We start from the raw sequence: 22177 nt of genomic DNA on the forward strand, positions 1-22177 counted from the left end.
ATTGGATACAGTCATAGAAGTCCTCGATATGTCATACACGACTTTTCAGGTCAATACCAAAAATACAGCCGATTTTCAATTAGTATCCATATGAGTTTGGGCTTCTGACTAGCGCGACCTCATAAAAAGCCAGAACATGGTGCATAGTGAGAAAATTCCACAATATTCTACAGTTCATACCGCTTGAATTTATGCTCAAACTAGGATGGTCTTCATTGTTTTCTAAACTCATAAGGCTCACCTGCACTGGCGCTCTCCTGCATTGGCTCTCACCACCATATAACACCAGGATGGCCGAGTGGTTAAGGCGTTGGACTTAAGATCCAATGGATTTGTATCCACGTGGGTTCGAACCCCACTCCTGGTAAAAGTTTTAACCTACGGAGTTTCCTAAAAAAGAGCAGTCAGAGAATAATAAAAAACAGGATAAGTGTTGCACTTTATCGTGGCCTTTCTTATATAAGAAACCACGATTTAACTGTGGGGATGCCTGCAGAATAAACCCAAATTAAAAGCTCCTCCGTTGTTTTCGTTTCGACGTTCCTGTATTCTAAATGATAAATTGGTGAAATCTGATTTGGGCATGGGTAAGAGAGAATCTCAATATTATATTATTACTCAAATTAAGGGGTGTTTTCTAAGTTTGGGGTGTGTAAACAGGCTCTTTTGAGTATCCAATAAAGTGAAAACCTATGATATTAAACATTATTTAACTTGTAACTCTGACCATGTTGTATATCTGCTACAGTCCCCTCACAATTTTTTGTACAGCTCTTGTGCGAATTGTGGTAATTTTAAAAAGCATAAAAAGTCTTGTGTGTTTTTAAACTGGTGGAGTCTTACCACCGTCTACCATATCTGCTACAGTTCCCTCACAATTTTTTGTACAGCTCTTGTGCGAATTGTGGTAATTTTAAAAAGCATAAAAAGTCTTGTGTGTTTTTAAACTGGTGGAGTCTTACCACCGTCTACCATCCATTTACCCATAGCGATATGTTGCTGTCACATTGACTTTACTTATGTGGTCATGGCATTAAAGAGATTAAAAGGAATTGGATACAGTCATAGAAGTCCTCGATATGTCATACACGACTTTTCAGGTCAATACCAAAAATACAGCCGATTTTCAATTAGTATCCATATGAGTTTGGGCTTCTGACTAGCACGACCTCATAAAAAGCCAGAACATGGTGCATAGTGAGAAAATTCCACAATATTCACAGTTCATACCGCTTGAATTTATGCTCAAACTAGGATGGTCTTCATTGTTTTCTAAACTCATAAGGCTCACCTGCACTGGCGCTCTCCTGCACTGGCTCTCACCACCATATAACACCAGGATGGCCGAGTGGTTAAGGCGTTGGACTTAAGATCCAATGGATTTGTATCCACGTGGGTTCGAACCCCACTCCTGGTAAAAGTTTTAACCTACGGAGTTTCCTAAAAAAGAGCAGTCAGAGAATAATAAAAAACAGTATAAGTGTTGCACTTTATCGTGGCCTTTCTTATACAAGAAACCACGATTTAACTGTGGGGATGCCTGCAGAATAAACCCAAATTAAAAGCTCCTCCGTTGTTTTCGTTTCGACGTTCCTGTATTCTAAATGATAAATTGGTGAAATCTGATTTGGGCATGGGTAAGAGAGAATCTCAATATTATATTATTACTCAAATTAAGGGGTGTTTTCTAAGTTTGGGGTGTGTAAACAGGCTCTTTTGAGTATCCAATAAAGTGAAAACCTATGATATTAAACATTATTTAACTTGTAACTCTGACCATGTTGTATATCTGCTACAGTCCCCTCACAATTTTTTGTACAGCTCTTGTGCGAATTGTGGTAATTTTAAAAAGCATAAAAAGTCTTGTGTGTTTTTAAACTGGTGGAGTCTTACCACCGTCTACCATATCTGCTACAGTTCCCTCACAATTTTTTGTACAGCTCTTGTGCGAATTGTGGTAATTTTAAAAAGCATAAAAAGTCTTGTGTGTTTTTAAACTGGTGGAGTCTTACCACCGTCTACCATCCATTTACCCATAGCGATATGTTGCTGTCACATTGACTTTACTTATGTGGTCATGGCATTAAAGAGATTAAAAGGAATTGGATACAGTCATAGAAGTCCTCGATATGTCATACACGACTTTTCAGGTCAATACCAAAAATACAGCCGATTTTCAATTAGTATCCATATGAGTTTGGGCTTCTGACTAGCGCGACCTCATAAAAAGCCAGAACATGGTGTATAGTGAGAAAATTCCACAATATTCTACAGTTCATACCGCTTGAATTTATGCTCAAACTAGGATGGTCTTCATTGTTTTCTAAACTCATAAGGCTCACCTGCACTGGCGCTCTCCTGCATTGGCTCTCACCGCCATGTAACACCAGGATGGCCGAGTGGTTAAGGCGTTGGACTTAAGATCCAATGGATTTGTATCCACGTGGGTTCGAACCCCACTCCTGGTAAAAGTTTTAACCTACGGAGTTTCCTAAAAAAGAGCAGTCAGAGAATAATAAAAAACAGGATAACTGTTGCACTTTATCGTGGCCTTTCTTATATAAGAAACCACGATTTAACTGTGGGGATGCCTGCAGAATAAACCCAAATTAAAAGCTCCTCCGTTGTTTTCGTTTCGACGTTCCTGTATTCTAAATGATAAATTGGTGAAATCTGATTTGGGCATGGGTAAGAGAGAATCTCAATATTATATTATTACTCAAATTAAGGGGTGTTTTCTAAGTTTGGGGTGTGTAAACAGGCTCTTTTGAGTATCCAATAAAGTGAAAACCTATGATATTAAACATTATTTAACTTGTAACTCTGACCATGTTGTATATCTGCTACAGTCCCCTCACAATTTTTTGTACAGCTCTTGTGCGAATTGTGGTAATTTTAAAAAGCATAAAAAGTCTTGTATGTTTTTAAACTGGTGGAGTCTTACCACCGTCTACCATATCTGCTACAGTTCCCTCACAATTTTTTGTACAGCTCTTGTGCGAATTGTGGTAATTTTAAAAAGCATAAAAAGTCTTATGTGTTTTTAAACTGGTGGAGTCTTACCACCGTCTACCATCCATTTACCCATAGCGATATGTTGCTGTCACATTGACTTTACTTATGTGGTCATGGCATTAAAGAGATTAAAAGGAATTGGATACAGTCATAGAAGTCCTCGATATGTCATACACGACTTTTCAGGTCAATACCAAAAATACAGCCGATTTTCAATTAGTATCCATATGAGTTTGGGCTTCTGACTAGCGCGACCTCATAAAAAGCCAGAACATGGTGCATAGTGAGAAAATTCCACAATATTCTACAGTTCATACCGCTTGAATTTATGCTCAAACTAGGATGGTCTTCATTGTTTTCTAAACTCATAAGGCTCACCTGCACTGGCGCTCTCCTGCATTGGCTCTCACCACCATATAACACCAGGATGGCCGAGTGGTTAAGGCGTTGGACTTAAGATCCAATGGATTTGTATCCACGTGGGTTCGAACCCCACTCCTGGTAAAAGTTTTAACCTACGGAGTTTCCTAAAAAAGAGCAGTCAGAGAATAATAAAAAACAGGATAACTGTTGCACTTTATCGTGGCCTTTCTTATATAAGAAACCACGATTTAACTGTGGGGATGCCTGCAGAATAAAACCAAATTAAAAGCTCCTCCGTTGTTTTCGTTTCGACGTTCCTGTATTCTAAATGATAAATTGGTGAAATCTGATTTGGGCATGGGTAAGAGAGAATCTCAATATTATATTATTACTCAAATTAAGGGGTGTTTTCTAAGTTTGGGGTGTGTAAACAGGCTCTTTTGAGTATCCAATAAAGTGAAAACCTATGATATTAAACATTATTTAACTTGTAACTCTGACCATGTTGTATATCTGCTACAGTCCCCTCCCAATTTTTTGTACAGCTCTTGTGCGAATTGTGGTAATTTTAAAAAGCATAAAAAGTCTTGTGTGTTTTTAAACTGGTGGAGTCTTACCACCGTCTACCATATCTGCTACAGTTCCCTCACAATTTTTTGTACAGCTCTTGTGCGAATTGTGGTAATTTTAAAAAGCATAAAAAGTCTTATGTGTTTTTAAACTGGTGGAGTCTTACCACCGTCTACCATCCATTTACCCATAGCGATATGTTGCTGTCACATTGACTTTACTTATGTGGTCATGGCATTAAAGAGATTAAAAGGAATTGGATACAGTCATAGAAGTCCTCGATATGTCATACACGACTTTTCAGGTCAATACCAAAAATACAGCCGATTTTCAATTAGTATCCACATGAGTTTGGGCTTCTGACTAGCACGACCTCATAAAAAGCCAGAACATGGTGCATAGTGAGAAAATTCCACAATATTCACAGTTCATACCGCTTGAATTTATGCTCAAACTAGGATGGTCTTCATTGTTTTCTAAACTCATAAGGCTCACCTGCACTGGCGCTCTCCTGCACTGGCTCTCACCACCATATAACACCAGGATCGCCGAGTGGTTAAGGCGTTGGACTTAAGATCCAATGGATTTGTATCCACGTGGGTTCGAACCCCACTCCTGGTAAAAGTTTTAACCTACGGAGTTTCCTAAAAAAGAGCAGTCAGAGAATAATAAAAAACAGGATAAGTGTTGCACTTTATCGTGGCCTTTCTTATATAAGAAACCACGATTTAACTGTGGGGATGCCTGCAGAATAAACCCAAATTAAAAGCTCCTCCGTTGTTTTCGTTTCGACGTTCCTGTATTCTAAATGATAAATTGGTGAAATCTGATTTGGGCATGGGTAAGAGAGAATCTCAATATTATATTATTACTCAAATTAAGGGGTGTTTTCTAAGTTTGGGGTGTGTAAACAGGCTCTTTTGAGTATACAATAAAGTGAAAACCTATGATATTAAACATTATTTAACTTGTAACTCTGACCATGTTGTATATCTGCTACAGTCCCCTCACAATTTTTTGTACAGCTCTTGTGCGAATTGTGGTAATTTTAAAAAGCATAAAAAGTCTTGTGTGTTTTTAAACTGGTGGAGTCTTACCACCGTCTACCATATCTGCTACAGTTCCCTCACAATTTTTTGTACAGCTCTTGTGCGAATTGTGGTAATTTTAAAAAGCATAAAAAGTCTTGTGTGTTTTTAAACTGGTGGAGTCTTACCACCGTCTACCATCCATTTACCCATAGCGATATGTTGCTGTCACATTGACTTTACTTATGTGGTCATGGCATTAAAGAGATTAAAAGGAATTGGATACAGTCATAGAAGTCCTCGATATGTCATACACGACTTTTCAGGTCAATACCAAAAATACAGCCGATTTTCAATTAGTATCCATATGAGTTTGGGCTTCTGACTAGCGCGACCTCATAAAAAGCCAGAACATGGTGCATAGTGAGAAAATTCCACAATATTCTACAGTTCATACCGCTTGAATTTATGCTCAAACTAGGATGGTCTTCATTGTTTTCTAAACTCATAAGGCTCACCTGCACTGGCGCTCTCCTGCATTGGCTCTCACCACCATATAACACCAGGATGGCCGAGTGGTTAAGGCGTTGGACTTAAGATCCAATGGATTTGTATCCACGTGGGTTCGAACCCCACTCCTGGTAAAAGTTTTAACCTACGGAGTTTCCTAAAAAAGAGCAGTCAGAGAATAATAAAAAACAGGATAAGTGTTGCACTTTATCGTGGCCTTTCTTATATAAGAAACCACGATTTAACTGTGGGGATGCCTGCAGAATAAACCCAAATTAAAAGCTCCTCCGTTGTTTTCGTTTCGACGTTCCTGTATTCTAAATGATAAATTGGTGAAATCTGATTTGGGCATGGGTAAGAGAGAATCTCAATATTATATTATTACTCAAATTAAGGGGTGTTTTCTAAGTTTGGGGTGTGTAAACAGGCTCTTTTGAGTATCCAATAAAGTGAAAACCTATGATATTAAACATTATTTAACTTGTAACTCTGACCATGTTGTATGTCTGCTACAGTCCCCTCACAATTTTTTGTACAGCTCTTGTGCGAATTGTGGTAATTTTAAAAAGCATAAAAAGTCTTGTGTGTTTTTAAACTGGTGGAGTCTTACCACCGTCTACCATATCTGCTACAGTTCCCTCACAATTTTTTGTACAGCTCTTGTGCGAATTGTGGTAATTTTAAAAAGCATAAAAAGTCTTGTGTGTTTTTAAACTGGTGGAGTCTTACCACCGTCTACCATCCATTTACCCATAGCGATATGTTGCTGTCACATTGACTTTACTTATGTGGTCATGGCATTAAAGAGATTAAAAGGAATTGGATACAGTCATAGAAGTCCTCGATATGTCATACACGACTTTTCAGGTCAATACCAAAAATACAGCCGATTTTCAATTAGTATCCATATGAGTTTGGGCTTCTGACTAGCGCGACCTCATAAAAAGCCAGAACATGGTGCATAGTGAGAAAATTCCACAATATTCTACAGTTCATACCGCTTGAATTTATGCTCAAACTAGGATGGTCTTCATTGTTTTCTAAACTCATAAGGCTCACCTGCACTGGCGCTCTCCTGCACTGGCTCTCACCACCATATAACACCAGGATGGCCGAGTGGTTAAGGCGTTGGACTTAAGATCCAATGGATTTGTATCCACGTGGGTTCGAACCCCACTCCTGGTAAAAGTTTTAACCTACGGAGTTTCCTAAAAAAGAGCAGTCAGAGAATAATAAAAAACAGTATAAGTGTTGCACTTTATCGTGGCCTTTCTTATATAAGAAACCACGATTTAACTGTGGGGATGCCTGCAGAATAAACCCAAATTAAAAGCTCCTCCGTTGTTTTCGTTTTGACGTTCCTGTATTCTAAATGATAAATTGGTGAAATCTGATTTGGGCATGGGTAAGAGAGAATCTCAATATTATATTATTACTCAAATTAAGGGGTGTTTTCTAAGTTTGGGGTGTGTAAACAGGCTCTTTTGAGTATACAATAAAGTGAAAACCTATGATATTAAACATTATTTAACTTGTAACTCTGACCATGTTGTATATCTGCTACAGTCCCCTCACAATTTTTTGTACAGCTCTTGTGCGAATTGTGGTAATTTTAAAAAGCATAAAAAGTCTTGTGTGTTTTTAAACTGGTGGAGTCTTACCACCGTCTACCATATCTGCTACAGTTCCCTCACAATTTTTTGTACAGCTCTTGTGCGAATTGTGGTAATTTTAAAAAGCATAAAAAGTCTTGTGTGTTTTTAAACTGGTGGAGTCTTACCACCGTCTACCATCCATTTACCCATAGCGATATGTTGCTGTCACATTGACTTTACTTATGTGGTCATGGCATTAAAGAGATTAAAAGGAATTGGATACAGTCATAGAAGTCCTCGATATGTCATACACGACTTTTCAGGTCAATACCAAAAATACAGCCGATTTTCAATTAGTATCCATATGAGTTTGGGCTTCTGACTAGCGCGACCTCATAAAAAGCCAGAACATGGTGCATAGTGAGAAAATTCCACAATATTCTACAGTTCATACCGCTTGAATTTATGCTCAAACTAGGATGGTCTTCATTGTTTTCTAAACTCATAAGGCTCACCTGCACTGGCGCTCTCCTGCATTGGCTCTCACCACCATATAACACCAGGATGGCCGAGTGGTTAAGGTGTTGGACTTAAGATCCAATGGATTTGTATCCACGTGGGTTCGAACCCCACTCCTGGTAAAAGTTTTAACCTACGGAGTTTCCTAAAAAAGAGCAGTCAGAGAATAATAAAAAACAGGATAAGTGTTGCACTTTATTGTGGCCTTTCTTATATAAGAAACCACGATTTAACTGTGGGGATGCCTGCAGAATAAACCCAAATTAAAAGCTCCTCCGTTGTTTTCGTTTCGACGTTCCTGTATTCTAAATGATAAATTGGTGAAATCTGATTTGGGCATGGGTAAGAGAGAATCTCAATATTATATTATTACTCAAATTAAGGGGTGTTTTCTAAGTTTGGGGTGTGTAAACAGGCTCTTTTGAGTATCCAATAAAGTGAAAACCTATGATATTAAACATTATTTAACTTGTAACTCTGACCATGTTGTATATCTGCTACAGTCCCCTCCCAATTTTTTGTACAGCTCTTGTGCGAATTGTGGTAATTTTAAAAAGCATAAAAAGTCTTGTATGTTTTTAAACTGGTGGAGTCTTACCACCGTCTACCATATCTGCTACAGTTCCCTCACAATTTTTTGTACAGCTCTTGTGCGAATTGTGGTAATTTTAAAAAGCATAAAAAGTCTTATGTGTTTTTAAACTGGTGGAGTCTTACCACCGTCTACCATCCATTTACCCATAGCGATATGTTGCTGTCACATTGACTTTACTTATGTGGTCATGGCATTAAAGAGATTAAAAGGAATTGGATACAGTCATAGAAGTCCTCGATATGTCATACACGACTTTTCAGGTCAATACCAAAAATACAGCCGATTTTCAATTAGTATCCATATGAGTTTGGGCTTCTGACTAGCACGACCTCATAAAAAGCCAGAACATGGTGCATAGTGAGAAAATTCCACAATATTCACAGTTCATACCGCTTGAATTTATGCTCAAACTAGGATGGTCTTCATTGTTTTCTAAACTCATAAGGCTCACCTGCACTGGCGCTCTCCTGCACTGGCTCTCACCACCATATAACACCAGGATCGCCGAGTGGTTAAGGCGTTGGACTTAAGATCCAATGGATTTGTATCCACGTGGGTTCGAACCCCACTCCTGGTAAAAGTTTTAACCTACGGAGTTTCCTAAAAAAGAGCAGTCAGAGAATAATAAAAAACAGGATAACTGTTGCACTTTATCGTGGCCTTTCTTATATAAGAAACCACGATTTAACTGTGGGGATGCCTGCAGAATAAAACCAAATTAAAAGCTCCTCCGTTGTTTTCGTTTCGACGTTCCTGTATTCTAAATGATAAATTGGTGAAATCTGATTTGGGCATGGGTAAGAGAGAATCTCAATATTATATTATTACTCAAATTAAGGGGTGTTTTCTAAGTTTGGGGTGTGTAAACAGGCTCTTTTGAGTATCCAATAAAGTGAAAACCTATGATATTAAACATTATTTAACTTGTAACTCTGACCATGTTGTATATCTGCTACAGTCCCCTCCCAATTTTTTGTACAGCTCTTGTGCGAATTGTGGTAATTTTAAAAAGCATAAAAAGTCTTGTGTGTTTTTAAACTGGTGGAGTCTTACCACCGTCTACCATATCTGCTACAGTTCCCTCACAATTTTTTGTACAGCTCTTGTGCGAATTGTGGTAATTTTAAAAAGCATAAAAAGTCTTATGTGTTTTTAAACTGGTGGAGTCTTACCACCGTCTACCATCCATTTACCCATAGCGATATGTTGCTGTCACATTGACTTTACTTATGTGGTCATGGCATTAAAGAGATTAAAAGGAATTGGATACAGTCATAGAAGTCCTCGATATGTCATACACGACTTTTCAGGTCAATACCAAAAATACAGCCGATTTTCAATTAGTATCCATATGAGTTTGGGCTTCTGACTAGCGCGACCTCATAAAAAGCCAGAACATGGTGCATAGTGAGAAAATTCCACAATATTCTACAGTTCATACCGCTTGAATTTATGCTCAAACTAGGATGGTCTTCATTGTTTTCTAAACTCATAAGGCTCACCTGCACTGGCGCTCTCCTGCATTGGCTCTCACCACCATATAACACCAGGATGGCCGAGTGGTTAAGGCGTTGGACTTAAGATCCAATGGATTTGTATCCACGTGGGTTCGAACCCCACTCCTGGTAAAAGTTTTAACCTACGGAGTTTCCTAAAAAAGAGCAGTCAGAGAATAATAAAAAACAGGATAACTGTTGCACTTTATCGTGGCCTTTCTTATATAAGAAACCACGATTTAACTGTGGGGATGCCTGCAGAATAAACCCAAATTAAAAGCTCCTCCGTTGTTTTCGTTTCGACGTTCCTGTATTCTAAATTATAAATTGGTGAAATCTGATTTGGGCATGGGTAAGAGAGAATCTCAATATTATATTATTACTCAAATTAAGGGGTGTTTTCTAAGTTTGGGGTGTGTAAACAGGCTCTTTTGAGTATACAATAAAGTGAAAACCTATGATATTAAACATTATTTAACTTGTAACTCTGACCATGTTGTATATCTGCTACAGTCCCCTCACAATTTTTTGTACAGCTCTTGTGCGAATTGTGGTAATTTTAAAAAGCATAAAAAGTCTTGTGTGTTTTTAAACTGGTGGAGTCTTACCACCGTCTACCATATCTGCTACAGTTCCCTCACAATTTTTTGTACAGCTCTTGTGCGAATTGTGGTAATTTTAAAAAGCATAAAAAGTCTTGTGTGTTTTTAAACTGGTGGAGTCTTACCACCGTCTACCATCCATTTACCCATAGCGATATGTTGCTGTCACATTGACTTTACTTATGTGGTCATGGCATTAAAGAGATTAAAAGGAATTGGATACAGTCATAGAAGTCCTCGATATGTCATACACGACTTTTCAGGTCAATACCAAAAATACAGCCGATTTTCAATTAGTATCCATATGAGTTTGGGCTTCTGACTAGCGCGACCTCATAAAAAGCCAGAACATGGTGCATAGTGAGAAAATTCCACAATATTCTACAGTTCATACCGCTTGAATTTATGCTCAAACTAGGATGGTCTTTATTGTTTTCTAAACTCATAAGGCTCACCTGCACTGGCGCTCTCCTGCATTGGCTCTCACCACCATATAACACCAGGATGGCCGAGTGGTTAAGGCGTTGGACTTAAGATCCAATGGATTTGTATCCACGTGGTTTCGAACCCCACTCCTGGTAAAAGTTTTAACCTACGGAGTTTCCTAAAAAAGAGCAGTCAGAGAATAATAAAAAACAGGATAACTGTTGCACTTTATCGTGGCCTTTCTTATATAAGAAACCACGATTTAACTGTGGGGATGCCTGCAGAATAAAACCAAATTAAAAGCTCCTCCGTTGTTTTCGTTTCGACGTTCCTGTATTCTAAATGATAAATTGGTGAAATCTGATTTGGGCATGGGTAAGAGAGAATCTCAATATTATATTATTACTCAAATTAAGGGGTGTTTTCTAAGTTTGGGGTGTGTAAACAGGCTCTTTTGAGTATCCAATAAAGTGAAAACCTATGATATTAAACATTATTTAACTTGTAACTCTGACCATGTTGTATATCTGCTACAGTCCCCTCCCAATTTTTTGTACAGCTCTTGTGCGAATTGTGGTAATTTTAAAAAGCATAAAAAGTCTTGTGTGTTTTTAAACTGGTGGAGTCTTACCACCGTCTACCATATCTGCTACAGTTCCCTCACAATTTTTTGTACAGCTCTTGTGCGAATTGTGGTAATTTTAAAAAGCATAAAAAGTCTTATGTGTTTTTAAACTGGTGGAGTCTTACCACCGTCTACCATCCATTTACCCATAGCGATATGTTGCTGTCACATTGACTTTACTTATGTGGTCATGGCATTAAAGAGATTAAAAGGAATTGGATACAGTCATAGAAGTCCTCGATATGTCATACACGACTTTTCAGGTCAATACCAAAAATACAGCCGATTTTCAATTAGTATCCATATGAGTTTGGGCTTCTGACTAGCGCGACCTCATAAAAAGCCAGAACATGGTGCATAGTGAGAAAATTCCACAATATTCTACAGTTCATACCGCTTGAATTTATGCTCAAACTAGGATGCTCTTTATTGTTTTCTAAACTCATAAGGCTCACCTGCACTGGCGCTCTCCTGCATTGGCTCTCACCACCATATAACACCAGGATGGCCGAGTGGTTAAGGCGTTGGACTTAAGATCCATTGGATTTGTATCCACGTGGTTTCGAACCCCACTCCTGGTAAAAGTTTTAACCTACGGAGTTTCCTAAAAAAGAGCAGTCAGAGAATAATAAAAAACAGGATAAGTGTTGCACTTTATCGTGGCCTTTCTTATATAAGAAACCACGATTTAACTGTGGGGATGCCTGCAGAATAAACCCAAATTAAAAGCTCCTCCGTTGTTTTCGTTTCGACGTTCCTGTATTCTAAATTATAAATTGGTGAAATCTGATTTGGGCATGGGTAAGAGAGAATCTCAATATTATATTATTACTCAAATTAAGGGGTGTTTTCTAAGTTTGGGGTGTGTAAACAGGCTCTTTTGAGTATACAATAAAGTGAAAACCTATGATATTAAACATTATTTAACTTGTAACTCTGACCATGTTGTATATCTGCTACAGTCCCCTCACAATTTTTTGTACAGCTCTTGTGCGAATTGTGGTAATTTTAAAAAGCATAAAAAGTCTTGTGTGTTTTTAAACTGGTGGAGTCTTACCACCGTCTACCATATCTGCTACAGTTCCCTCACAATTTTTTGTACAGCTCTTGTGCGAATTGTGGTAATTTTAAAAAGCATAAAAAGTCTTGTGTGTTTTTAAACTGGTGGAGTCTTACCACCGTCTACCATCCATTTACCCATAGCGATATGTTGCTGTCACATTGACTTTACTTATGTGGTCATGGCATTAAAGAGATTAAAAGGAATTGGATACAGTCATAGAAGTCCTCGATATGTCATACACGACTTTTCAGGTCAATACCAAAAATACAGCCGATTTTCAATTAGTATCCATATGAGTTTGGGCTTCTGACTAGCGCGACCTCATAAAAAGCCAGAACATGGTGCATAGTGAGAAAATTCCACAATATTCTACAGTTCATACCGCTTGAATTTATGCTCAAACTAGGATGGTCTTCATTGTTTTCTAAACTCATAAGGCTCACCTGCACTGGCGCTCTCCTGCATTGGCTCTCACCACCACATAACACCAGGATGGCCGAGTGGTTAAGGCGTTGGACTTAAGATCCAATGGATTTGTATCCACGTGGGTTCGAACCCCACTCCTGGTAAAAGTTTTAACCTTCGGAGTTTCCTAAAAAAGAGCAGTCAGAGAATAATAAAAAACAGGATAAGTGTTGCACTTTATCGTGGTCTTTCTTATATAAGAAACCACGATTTAACTGTGGGGATGCCTGCAGAATAAACCCAAATTAAAAGCTCCTCCGTTGTTTTCGTTTCGACGTTCCTGTATTCTAAATTATAAATTGGTGAAATCTGATTTGGGCATGGGTAAGAGAGAATCTCAATATTATATTATTACTCAAATTAAGGGGTGTTTTCCAAGTTTGGGGTGTGTGAACAGGCTCTTTTGAGTATCCAATAAAGTCAAAACCTATAATATTAAACATTATTTAACTTGTAACTCTGACCATGTTGTATATCTGCTACAGTCCCCTCACAATTTTTTGTACAGCTCTTGTGCGAATTGTGGTAATTTTAAAAAGCATAAAAAGTCTTGTGTGTTTTTAAACTGGTGGAGTCTTACCACCGTCTACCATATCTGCTACAGTTCCCTCACAATTTTTTGTACAGCTCTTGTGCGAATTGTGGTAATTTTAAAAAGCATAAAAAGTCTTGTGTGTTTTTAAACTGGTGGAGTCTTACCACCGTCTACCATCCATTTACCCATAGCGATATGTTGCTGTCACATTGACTTTACTTATGTGGTCATGGCATTAAAGAGATTAAAAGGAATTGGATACAGTCATAGAAGTCCTCGATATGTCATACACGACTTTTCAGGTCAATACCAAAAATACAGCCGATTTTCAATTAGTATCCATATGAGTTTGGGCTTCTGACTAGCGCGACCTCATAAAAAGCCAGAACATGGTGCATAGTGAGAAAATTCCACAATATTCTACAGTTCATACCGCTTGAATTTATGCTCAAACTAGGATGGTCTTCATTGTTTTCTAAACTCATAAGGCTCACCTGCACTGGCGCTCACCTGCATTGGCTCTCACCACCATATAACACCAGGATGGCCGAGTGGTTAAGGCGTTGGACTTAAGATCCAATGGATTTGTATCCACGTGGGTTCGAACCCCACTCCTGGTAAAAGTTTTAACCTACGGAGTTTCCTAAAAAAGAGCAGTCAGAGAATAATAAAAAACAGGATAAGTGTTGCACTTTATCGTGGCCTTTCTTATATAAGAAACCACGATTTAACTGTGGGGATGCTTGCAGAATAAACCCAAATTAAAAGCTCCTCCGTTGTTTTCGTTTCGACGTTCCTGTATTCTAAATGATAAATTGGTGAAATCTGATTTGGGCATGGGTAAGAGAGAATCTCAATTTTATATTATTACTCAAATTAAGGGGTGTTTTCTAAGTTTGGGGTGTGTAAACAGGCTCTTTTGAGTATCCAATAAAGTGAAAACCTATGATATTAAACATTATTTAACTTGTAACTCTGACCATGTTGTATATCTGCTACAGTCCCCTCACAATTTTTTGTACAGCTCTTGTGCGAATTGTGGTAATTTTAAAAAGCATAAAAAGTCTTGTGTGTTTTTAAACTGGTGGAGTCTTACCACCGTCTACCATATCTGCTACAGTTCCCTCACAATTTTTTGTACAGCTCTTGTGCGAATTGTGGTAATTTTAAAAAGCATAAAAAGTCTTGTGTGTTTTTAAACTGGTGGAGTCTTACCACCGTCTACCATCCATTTACCCATAGCGATATGTTGCTGTCACATTGACTTTACTTATGTGGTCATGGCATTAAAGAGATTAAAAGGAATTGGATACAGTCATAGAAGTCCTCGATATGTCATACACGACTTTTCAGGTCAATACCAAAAATACAGCCGATTTTCAATTAGTATCCATATGAGTTTGGGCTTCTGACTAGCGCGACCTCATAAAAAGCCAGAACATGGTGCATAGTGAGAAAATTCCACAATATTCTACAGTTCCTACCGCTTGAATTTATGCTCAAACTAGGATGGTCTTCATTGTTTTCTAAACTCATAAGGCTCACCTGCACTGGCGCTCTCCTGCATTGGCTCTCACCACCATATAACACCAGGATGGCCGAGTGGTTAAGGCGTTGGACTTAAGATCCAATGGATTTGTATCCACGTGGGTTCGAACCCCACTCCTGGTAAAAGTTTTAACCTTCGTAGTTTCCTAAAAAAGAGCAGTCAGAGAATAATAAAAAACAGGATAAGTGTTGCACTTTATCGTGGCCTTTCTTATATAAGAAACCACGATTTAACTGTGGGGATGCCTGCAGAATAAACCCAAATTAAAAGCTCCTCCGTTGTTTTCGTTTCGACGTTCCTGTATTCTAAATTATAAATTGGTGAAATCTGATTTGGGCATGGGTAAGAGAGAATCTCAATATTATATTATTACTCAAATTAAGGGGTGTTTTCTAAGTTTGGGGTGTGTAAACAGGCTCTTTTGAGTATCCAATAAAGTGAAAACCTATGATATTAAACATTATTTAACTTGTAACTCTGACCATGTTGTATATCTGCTACAGTCCCCTCACAATTTTTTGTACAGCTCTTGTGCGAATTGTGGTAATTTTAAAAAGCATAAAAAGTCTTGTGTGTTTTTAAACTGGTGGAGTCTTACCACCGTCTACCATCCATTTACCCATAGCGATATGTTGCTGTCACATTGACTTTACTTATGTGGTCATGGCATTAAAGAGATTAAAAGGAATTGGATACAGTCATAGAAGTCCTCGATATGTCATACACGACTTTTCAGGTCAATACCAAAAATACAGCCGATTTTCAATTAGTATCCATATGAGTTTGGGCTTCTGACTAGCGCGACCTCATAAAAAGCCAGAACATGGTGCATAGTGAGAAAATTCCACAATATTCTACAGTTCATACCGCTTGAATTTATGCTCAAACTAGGATGGTCTTCATTGTTTTCTAAACTCATAAGGCTCACCTGCACTGGCGCTCTCCTGCATTGGCTCTCACCACCATATAACACCAGGATGGCCGAGTGGTTAAGGTGTTGGACATAAGATCCAATGGATTTGTATCCACGTGGGTTCGAACCCCACTCCTGGTAAAAGTTTTAACCTACGGAGTTTCCTAAAAAAGAGCAGTCAGAGAATAATAAAAAACAGGATAAGTGTTGCACTTTATCGTGGCCTTTCTTATATAAGAAACCACGATTTAACTGTGGGGATGCCTGCAGAATAAACCCAAATTAAAAGCTCCTCCGTTGTTTTCGTTTCGACGTTCCTGTATTCTAAATGATAAATTGGTGAAATCTGATTTGGGCATGGGTTAGAGAGAATCTCAATATTATATTATTACTCAAATTAAGGGGTGTTTTCTAAGTTTGGGGTGTGTAAACAAGCTCTTTTGAGTATCCAATAAAGTGAAAACCTATGATATTAAACATTATTTAACTTGTAACTCTGACCATGTTGTATATCTGCTACAGTCCCCTCACAATTTTTTGTACAGCTCTTGTGCGAATTGTGGTAATTTTAAAAAGCATAAAAAGTCTTGTGTGTTTTTAAACTGGTGGAGTCTTACCACCGTCTACCATATCTGCTACAGTTCCCTCACAATTTTTTGTACAGCTCTTGTGCGAATTGTGGTAATTTTAAAAAGCATAAAAAGTCTTGTGTGTTTTTAAACTGGTGGAGTCTTACCACCGTCTACCATCCATTTACCCATAGCGATATGTTGCTGTCACATTGACTTTACTTATGTGGTCATGGCATTAAAGAGATTAAAAGGAATTGGATACAGTCATAGAAGTCCTCGATATGTCATACACGACTTTTCAGGTCAATACCAAAAATACAGCCGATTTTCAATTAGTATCCATATGAGTTTGGGCTTCTGACTAGCGCGACCTCATAAAAAGCCAGAACATGGTGCATAGTGAGAAAATTCCACAATATTCTACAGTTCATACCGCTTGAATTTATGCTCAAACTAGGATGGTCTTCATTGTTTTCTAAACTCATAAGGCTCACCTGCACTGGCGCTCACCTGCATTGGCTCTCACCACCATATAACACCAGGATGGCCGAGTGGTTAAGGTGTTGGACTTAAGATCCAATGGATTTGTATCCACGAGGGTTCGAACCCCACTCCTGGTAAAATTTTTAACCTACGGAGTTTCCTAAAAAAGAGCAGTCAGAGAATAATAAAAAACAGGATAACTGTTGCACTTTATCGTGGCCTTTCTTATATAAGAAACCACGATTTAACTGTGGGGATGCCTGCAGAATAAACCCAAATTAAAAGCTCCTCCGTTGTTTTCGTTTCGACGTTCCTGTATTCTAAATGATAAATTGGTGAAATCTGATTTGGGCATGGGTAAGAGAGAATCTCAATATTATATTATTACTCAAATTAAGGGGTGTTTTCTAAGTTTGGGGTGTGTAAACAGGCTCTTTTGAGTATCCAATAAAGTGAAAACCTATGATATTAAACATTATTTAACTTGTAACTCTGACCATGTTGTATATCTGCTACAGTCCCCTCACAATTTTTTGTACAGCTCTTGTGCGAATTGTGGTAATTTTAAAAAGCATAAAAAGTCTTGTGTGTTTTTAAACTGGTGGAGTCTTACCACTGTCTACCATATCTGCTACAGTTCCCTCACAATTTTTTGTACAGCTCTTGTGCGAATTGTGGTAATTTTAAAAAGCATAAAAAGTCTTGTGTGTTTTTAAACTGGTGGAGTCTTACCACCGTCTACCATCCATTTACCCATAGCGATATGTTGCTGTCACATTGACTTTAATTATGTGGTCATGGCATTAAAGAGATTAAAAGGAATTGGATACAGTCATAGAAGTCCTCGATATGTCATACACGACTTTTCAGGTCAATACCAAAAATACAGCCGATTTTAAATTAGTATCCATATGAGTTTGGGCTTCTGACTAGCGCGACCTCATAAAAAGCCAGAACATGGTGAATAGTCAGAAAATTCCACAATATTCTACAGTTCATACCGCTTGAATTTATGCTCAAACTAGGATGGTCTTCATTGTTTTCTAAACTCATAAGGCTCACCTGCACTGGCGCTCACCTGCATTGGCTCTCACCACCATATAACACCAGGATGGCCGAGTGGTTAAGACGTTGGACTTAAGATCCAATGGATTTGTTTCCACGTGGGTTCGAACCCCACTCCTGGTAAAAATTTTAACCTACGGAGTTTCCTAAAAAAGAGCAGTCATAGAATAATAAAAAACAGGATAACTGTTGCACTTTATCGTGGCCTTTCTTATATAAGAAACCACGATTTAACTGTGGGGATGCCTGCAGAATAAACCAAAATTAAAAGCTCCTCCGTTGTTTTCGTTTCGACGTTCCTGTATTCTAAATGATAAATTGGTGAAATCTGATTTGGGCATGGGTAAGAGAGAATCTCAATATTATATTATTACTCAAATTAAGGGGTGTTTTCCAAGTTTGGGGTGTGTGAACAGGCTCCTTTGAGTATCCAATAAAGTGAAACCCTATAATATTAAACATTATTTAACTTGTAACTCTGACCATGTTGTATATCTGCTACAGTCCCCTCACAATTTTTTGTACAGCTCTTGTGCGAATTGTGGTAATTTTAAAAAGCATAAAAAGTCTTGTGTGTTTTTAAACTGGTGGAGTCTTACCACCGTCTACCATATCTGCTACAGTTCCCTCACAATTTTTTGTACAGCTCTTGTGCGAATTGTGGTAATTTTAAAAAGCATAAAAAGTCTTGTGTGTTTTTAAACTGGTGGAGTCTTACCACCGTCTACCATATCTGCTACAGTTCCCTCACAATTTTTTGTACAGCTCTTGTGCGAATTGTGGTAATTTTAAAAAGCATAATAAGTCTTGTGTGTTTTTAAACTGGTGGAGTCTTACCACCGTCTACCATCCATTTACCCATAGCGATATGTTGCTGTCACATTGACTTTACTTATGTGGTCATGGCATTAAAGAGATTAAAAGGAATTGGATACAGTCATAGAAGTCCTCGATATTTCATACACGACTTTTCAGGTCAATACCAAAAATACAGCCGATTTTCAATTAGTATCCATATGAGTTTGGGCTTCTGACTAGCGCGACCTCATAAAAAGCCAGAACATGGTGCATAGTGAGAAAATTCCACAATATTCTACAGTTCATACCGCTTGAATTTATGCTCAAACTAGGATGGTCTTCATTGTTTTCTAAACTCATAAGGCTCACCTGCACTGGCGCTCACCTGCATTGGCTCTCACCACCATATAACACCAGGATGGCCGAGTGGTTAAGGTGTTGGACTTAAGATCCAATGGATTTGTATCCACGAGGGTTCGAACCCCACTCCTGGTAAAATTGTTAACCTACGGAGTTTCCTAAAAAAGAGCAGTCAGAGAATAATAAAAAACAGGATAACTGTTGCACTTTATCGTGGCCTTTCTTATATAAGAAACCACAATTTAACTGTGGGGATGCCTGCAGAATAAACCCAAATTAAAAGCTCCTCCGTTGTTTTCGTTTCGACGTTCCTGTATTCTAAATGATAAATTGGTGAAATCTGATTTGGGCATGGGTAAGAGAGAATCTCAATATTATATTATTACTCAAATTAAGGGGTGTTTTCTAAGTTTGGGGTGTGTAAACAGGCTCTTTTGAGTATCCAATAAAGTGAAAACCTATGATATTAAACATTATTTAACTTGTAACTCTGACCATGTTGTATATCTGCTACAGTCCCCTCACAATTTTTTGTACAGCTCTTGTGCGAATTGTGGTAATTTTAAAAAGCATAAAAAGTCTTGTGTGTTTTTAAACTGGTGGAGTCTTACCACTGTCTACCATATCTGCTACAGTTCCCTCACAATTTTTTGTACAGCTCTTGTGCGAATTGTGGTAATTTTAAAAAGCATAAAAAGTCTTGTGTGTTTTTAAACTGGTGGAGTCTTACCACCGTCTACCATCCATTTACCCATAGCGATATGTTGCTGTCACATTGACTTTAATTATGTGGTCATGGCATTAAAGAGATTAAAAGGAATTGGATACAGTCATAGAAGTCCTCGATATGTCATACACGACTTTTCAGGTCAATACCAAAAATACAGCCGATTTTAAATTAGTATCCATATGAGTTTGGGCTTCTGACTAGCGCGACCTCATAAAAAGCCAGAACATGGTGAATAGTCAGAAAATTCCACAATATTCTACAGTTCATACCGCTTGAATTTATGCTCAAACTAGGATGGTCTTCATTGTTTTCTAAACTCATAAGGCTCACCTGCACTGGCGCTCACCTGCATTGGCTCTCACCACCATATAACACCAGGATGGCCGAGTGGTTAAGACGTTGGACTTAAGATCCAATGGATTTGTATCCACGTGGGTTCGAACCCCACTCCTGGTAAAAATTTTAACCTACGGAGTTTCCTAAAAAAGAGCAGTCAGAGAATAATAAAAAACAGGATAACTGTTGCACTTTATCGTGGCCTTTCTTATATAAGAAACCACGATTTAACTGTGGGGATGCCTGCAGAATAAACCAAAATTAAAAGCTCCTCCGTTGTTTTCGTTTCGACGTTCCTGTATTCTAAATGATAAATTGGTGAAATCTGATTTGGGCATGGGTAAGAGAGAATCTCAATATTATATTATTACTCAAATTAAGGGGTGTTTTCCAAGTTTGGGGTGTGTGAACAGGCTCCTTTGAGTATCCAATAAAGTGAAACCCTATAATATTAAACATTATTTAACTTGTAACTCTGACCATGTTGTATATCTGCTACAGTCCCCTCACAATTTTTTGTACAGCTCTTGTGCGAATTGTGGTAATTTTAAAAAGCATAAAAAGTCTTGTGTGTTTTTAAACTGGTGGAGTCTTACCACCGTCTACCATATCTGCTACAGTTCCCTCACAATTTTTTGTACAGCTCTTGTGCGAATTGTGGTCATTTTAAAAAGCATAAAAAGTCTTGTGTGTTTTTAAACTGGTGGAGTCTTACCACCGTCTACCATATCTGCTACAGTTCCCTCACAATTTTTTGTACAGCTCTTGTGCGAATTGTGGTAATTTTAAAAAGCATAATAAGTCTTGTGTGTTTTTAAACTGGTGGAGTCTTACCACCGTCTACCATCCATTTACCCATAGCGATATGTTGCTGTCACATTGACTTTACTTATGTGGTCATGGCATTAAAGAGATTAAAAGGAATTGGATACAGTCATAGAAGTCCTCGATATGTCATACACGACTTTTCAGGTCAATACCAAAAATACAGCCGATTTTCAATTAGTATCCATATGAGTTTGGGCTTCTGACTAGCGCGACCTCATAAAAAGCCAGAACATGGTGCATAGTGAGAAAATTCCACAATATTCTACAGTTCATACCGCTTGAATTTATGCTCAAACTAGGATGGTCTTCATTGTTTTCTAAACTCATAAGGCTCACCTGCACTGGCGCTCACCTGCATTGGCTCTCACCACCATATAACACCAGGATGGCCGAGTGGTTAAGGTGTTCGAACCCCACTCCTGGTAAAATTTTTAACCTACGGAGTTTCCAAAAAAAGAGCAGTCAGAGAATAATAAAAAAAGGATAACTGTTGCACTTTATCGTGGCCTTTCTTATATAAGAAACCATGATTTAACTGTGGGGATGCCTGCAGAATAAACCCAAATTAAAAGCTCCTCCGTTGTTTTCGTTTCGATGTTCCTGTATTCTAAATGATAAATTGGTGAAATCTGATTTGGGCATGGGTAAGAGAGAATCTCAATATTATATTATTACTCAAATTAAGGGGTGTTTTCTAAGTTTGGGGTGTGTGAACAGGCTCTTTTGAGTATCCAATAAAGTGAAAACCTATGATATTAAACATTATTTAACTTGTAACTCTGACCATGTTGTATATCTGCTACAGTCCCCTCACAATTTTTTGTACAGCACTTGTGCGAATTGTGGTAATTTTAACCCCTTCCCGCCGGATCACGTATATAAACGTCATTAAAATCGGTGGCTTACCGCCTTTTCACGTAAATGTACGTCATGGAGATGAAGCTGGCTCAGGAGCTGAGCCAGCAACATCACCACCGGGTGACAGCTGTATGTTACAGCTGGCACCCTAAGGTATCGGCCAGGACCGGAGCTAGCCTCCGATCCGACCGATTAACCCCTCACATGCTGCGTTCAATAGAGATCGCAGCATGTGAGGAGTTTATAGCCACCGGCACCCCAGCAACGTGATCGCTGGG

The 22177-nt window shown here is 38.3% G+C and overlaps 20 non-coding genes across 20 annotated transcripts; all 20 read left to right on the forward strand.

Moving 5' to 3' along the window:
- The first annotated feature begins 284 nt into the window (after positions 1–284).
- Positions 285–367, forward strand: TRNAL-UAA (transfer RNA leucine (anticodon UAA)). The gene has a single exon. It is a non-coding gene; the product is annotated as a tRNA-Leu (tRNA).
- Positions 368–1334: 967 nt separating this feature from the next.
- TRNAL-UAA (transfer RNA leucine (anticodon UAA)) lies at positions 1335–1417 on the forward strand. The gene has a single exon. It is a non-coding gene; the product is annotated as a tRNA-Leu (tRNA).
- Positions 1418–2385: 968 nt separating this feature from the next.
- On the forward strand, positions 2386–2468 carry TRNAL-UAA (transfer RNA leucine (anticodon UAA)). Its single transcript has one exon. It is a non-coding gene; the product is annotated as a tRNA-Leu (tRNA).
- Positions 2469–3436: 968 nt separating this feature from the next.
- Positions 3437–3519, forward strand: TRNAL-UAA (transfer RNA leucine (anticodon UAA)). Its single transcript has one exon. It is a non-coding gene; the product is annotated as a tRNA-Leu (tRNA).
- Positions 3520–4486: 967 nt separating this feature from the next.
- On the forward strand, positions 4487–4569 carry TRNAL-UAA (transfer RNA leucine (anticodon UAA)). The gene has a single exon. It is a non-coding gene; the product is annotated as a tRNA-Leu (tRNA).
- A 968-nt stretch (positions 4570–5537) lies between these two features.
- TRNAL-UAA (transfer RNA leucine (anticodon UAA)) lies at positions 5538–5620 on the forward strand. Its single transcript has one exon. It is a non-coding gene; the product is annotated as a tRNA-Leu (tRNA).
- Positions 5621–6588: 968 nt separating this feature from the next.
- TRNAL-UAA (transfer RNA leucine (anticodon UAA)) lies at positions 6589–6671 on the forward strand. The gene has a single exon. It is a non-coding gene; the product is annotated as a tRNA-Leu (tRNA).
- Positions 6672–7639: 968 nt separating this feature from the next.
- Positions 7640–7722, forward strand: TRNAL-UAA (transfer RNA leucine (anticodon UAA)). Its single transcript has one exon. It is a non-coding gene; the product is annotated as a tRNA-Leu (tRNA).
- A 967-nt stretch (positions 7723–8689) lies between these two features.
- Positions 8690–8772, forward strand: TRNAL-UAA (transfer RNA leucine (anticodon UAA)). The gene has a single exon. It is a non-coding gene; the product is annotated as a tRNA-Leu (tRNA).
- Positions 8773–9740: 968 nt separating this feature from the next.
- On the forward strand, positions 9741–9823 carry TRNAL-UAA (transfer RNA leucine (anticodon UAA)). Its single transcript has one exon. It is a non-coding gene; the product is annotated as a tRNA-Leu (tRNA).
- A 968-nt stretch (positions 9824–10791) lies between these two features.
- On the forward strand, positions 10792–10874 carry TRNAL-UAA (transfer RNA leucine (anticodon UAA)). The gene has a single exon. It is a non-coding gene; the product is annotated as a tRNA-Leu (tRNA).
- A 968-nt stretch (positions 10875–11842) lies between these two features.
- TRNAL-UAA (transfer RNA leucine (anticodon UAA)) lies at positions 11843–11925 on the forward strand. The gene has a single exon. It is a non-coding gene; the product is annotated as a tRNA-Leu (tRNA).
- A 968-nt stretch (positions 11926–12893) lies between these two features.
- Positions 12894–12976, forward strand: TRNAL-UAA (transfer RNA leucine (anticodon UAA)). The gene has a single exon. It is a non-coding gene; the product is annotated as a tRNA-Leu (tRNA).
- Positions 12977–13944: 968 nt separating this feature from the next.
- TRNAL-UAA (transfer RNA leucine (anticodon UAA)) lies at positions 13945–14027 on the forward strand. Its single transcript has one exon. It is a non-coding gene; the product is annotated as a tRNA-Leu (tRNA).
- A 968-nt stretch (positions 14028–14995) lies between these two features.
- TRNAL-UAA (transfer RNA leucine (anticodon UAA)) lies at positions 14996–15078 on the forward strand. Its single transcript has one exon. It is a non-coding gene; the product is annotated as a tRNA-Leu (tRNA).
- Positions 15079–15927: 849 nt separating this feature from the next.
- On the forward strand, positions 15928–16010 carry TRNAL-UAA (transfer RNA leucine (anticodon UAA)). The gene has a single exon. It is a non-coding gene; the product is annotated as a tRNA-Leu (tRNA).
- A 968-nt stretch (positions 16011–16978) lies between these two features.
- Positions 16979–17061, forward strand: TRNAL-UAA (transfer RNA leucine (anticodon UAA)). Its single transcript has one exon. It is a non-coding gene; the product is annotated as a tRNA-Leu (tRNA).
- Positions 17062–18029: 968 nt separating this feature from the next.
- TRNAL-UAA (transfer RNA leucine (anticodon UAA)) lies at positions 18030–18112 on the forward strand. The gene has a single exon. It is a non-coding gene; the product is annotated as a tRNA-Leu (tRNA).
- Positions 18113–19199: 1087 nt separating this feature from the next.
- On the forward strand, positions 19200–19282 carry TRNAL-UAA (transfer RNA leucine (anticodon UAA)). The gene has a single exon. It is a non-coding gene; the product is annotated as a tRNA-Leu (tRNA).
- Positions 19283–20250: 968 nt separating this feature from the next.
- On the forward strand, positions 20251–20333 carry TRNAL-UAA (transfer RNA leucine (anticodon UAA)). Its single transcript has one exon. It is a non-coding gene; the product is annotated as a tRNA-Leu (tRNA).
- Positions 20334–22177: the final 1844 nt, after the last annotated feature.

This window comes from Rhinoderma darwinii, chromosome 4, assembly GCF_050947455.1.
Source record: "Rhinoderma darwinii isolate aRhiDar2 chromosome 4, aRhiDar2.hap1, whole genome shotgun sequence".
Taxonomy (NCBI): domain Eukaryota; kingdom Metazoa; phylum Chordata; class Amphibia; order Anura; family Rhinodermatidae; genus Rhinoderma; species Rhinoderma darwinii.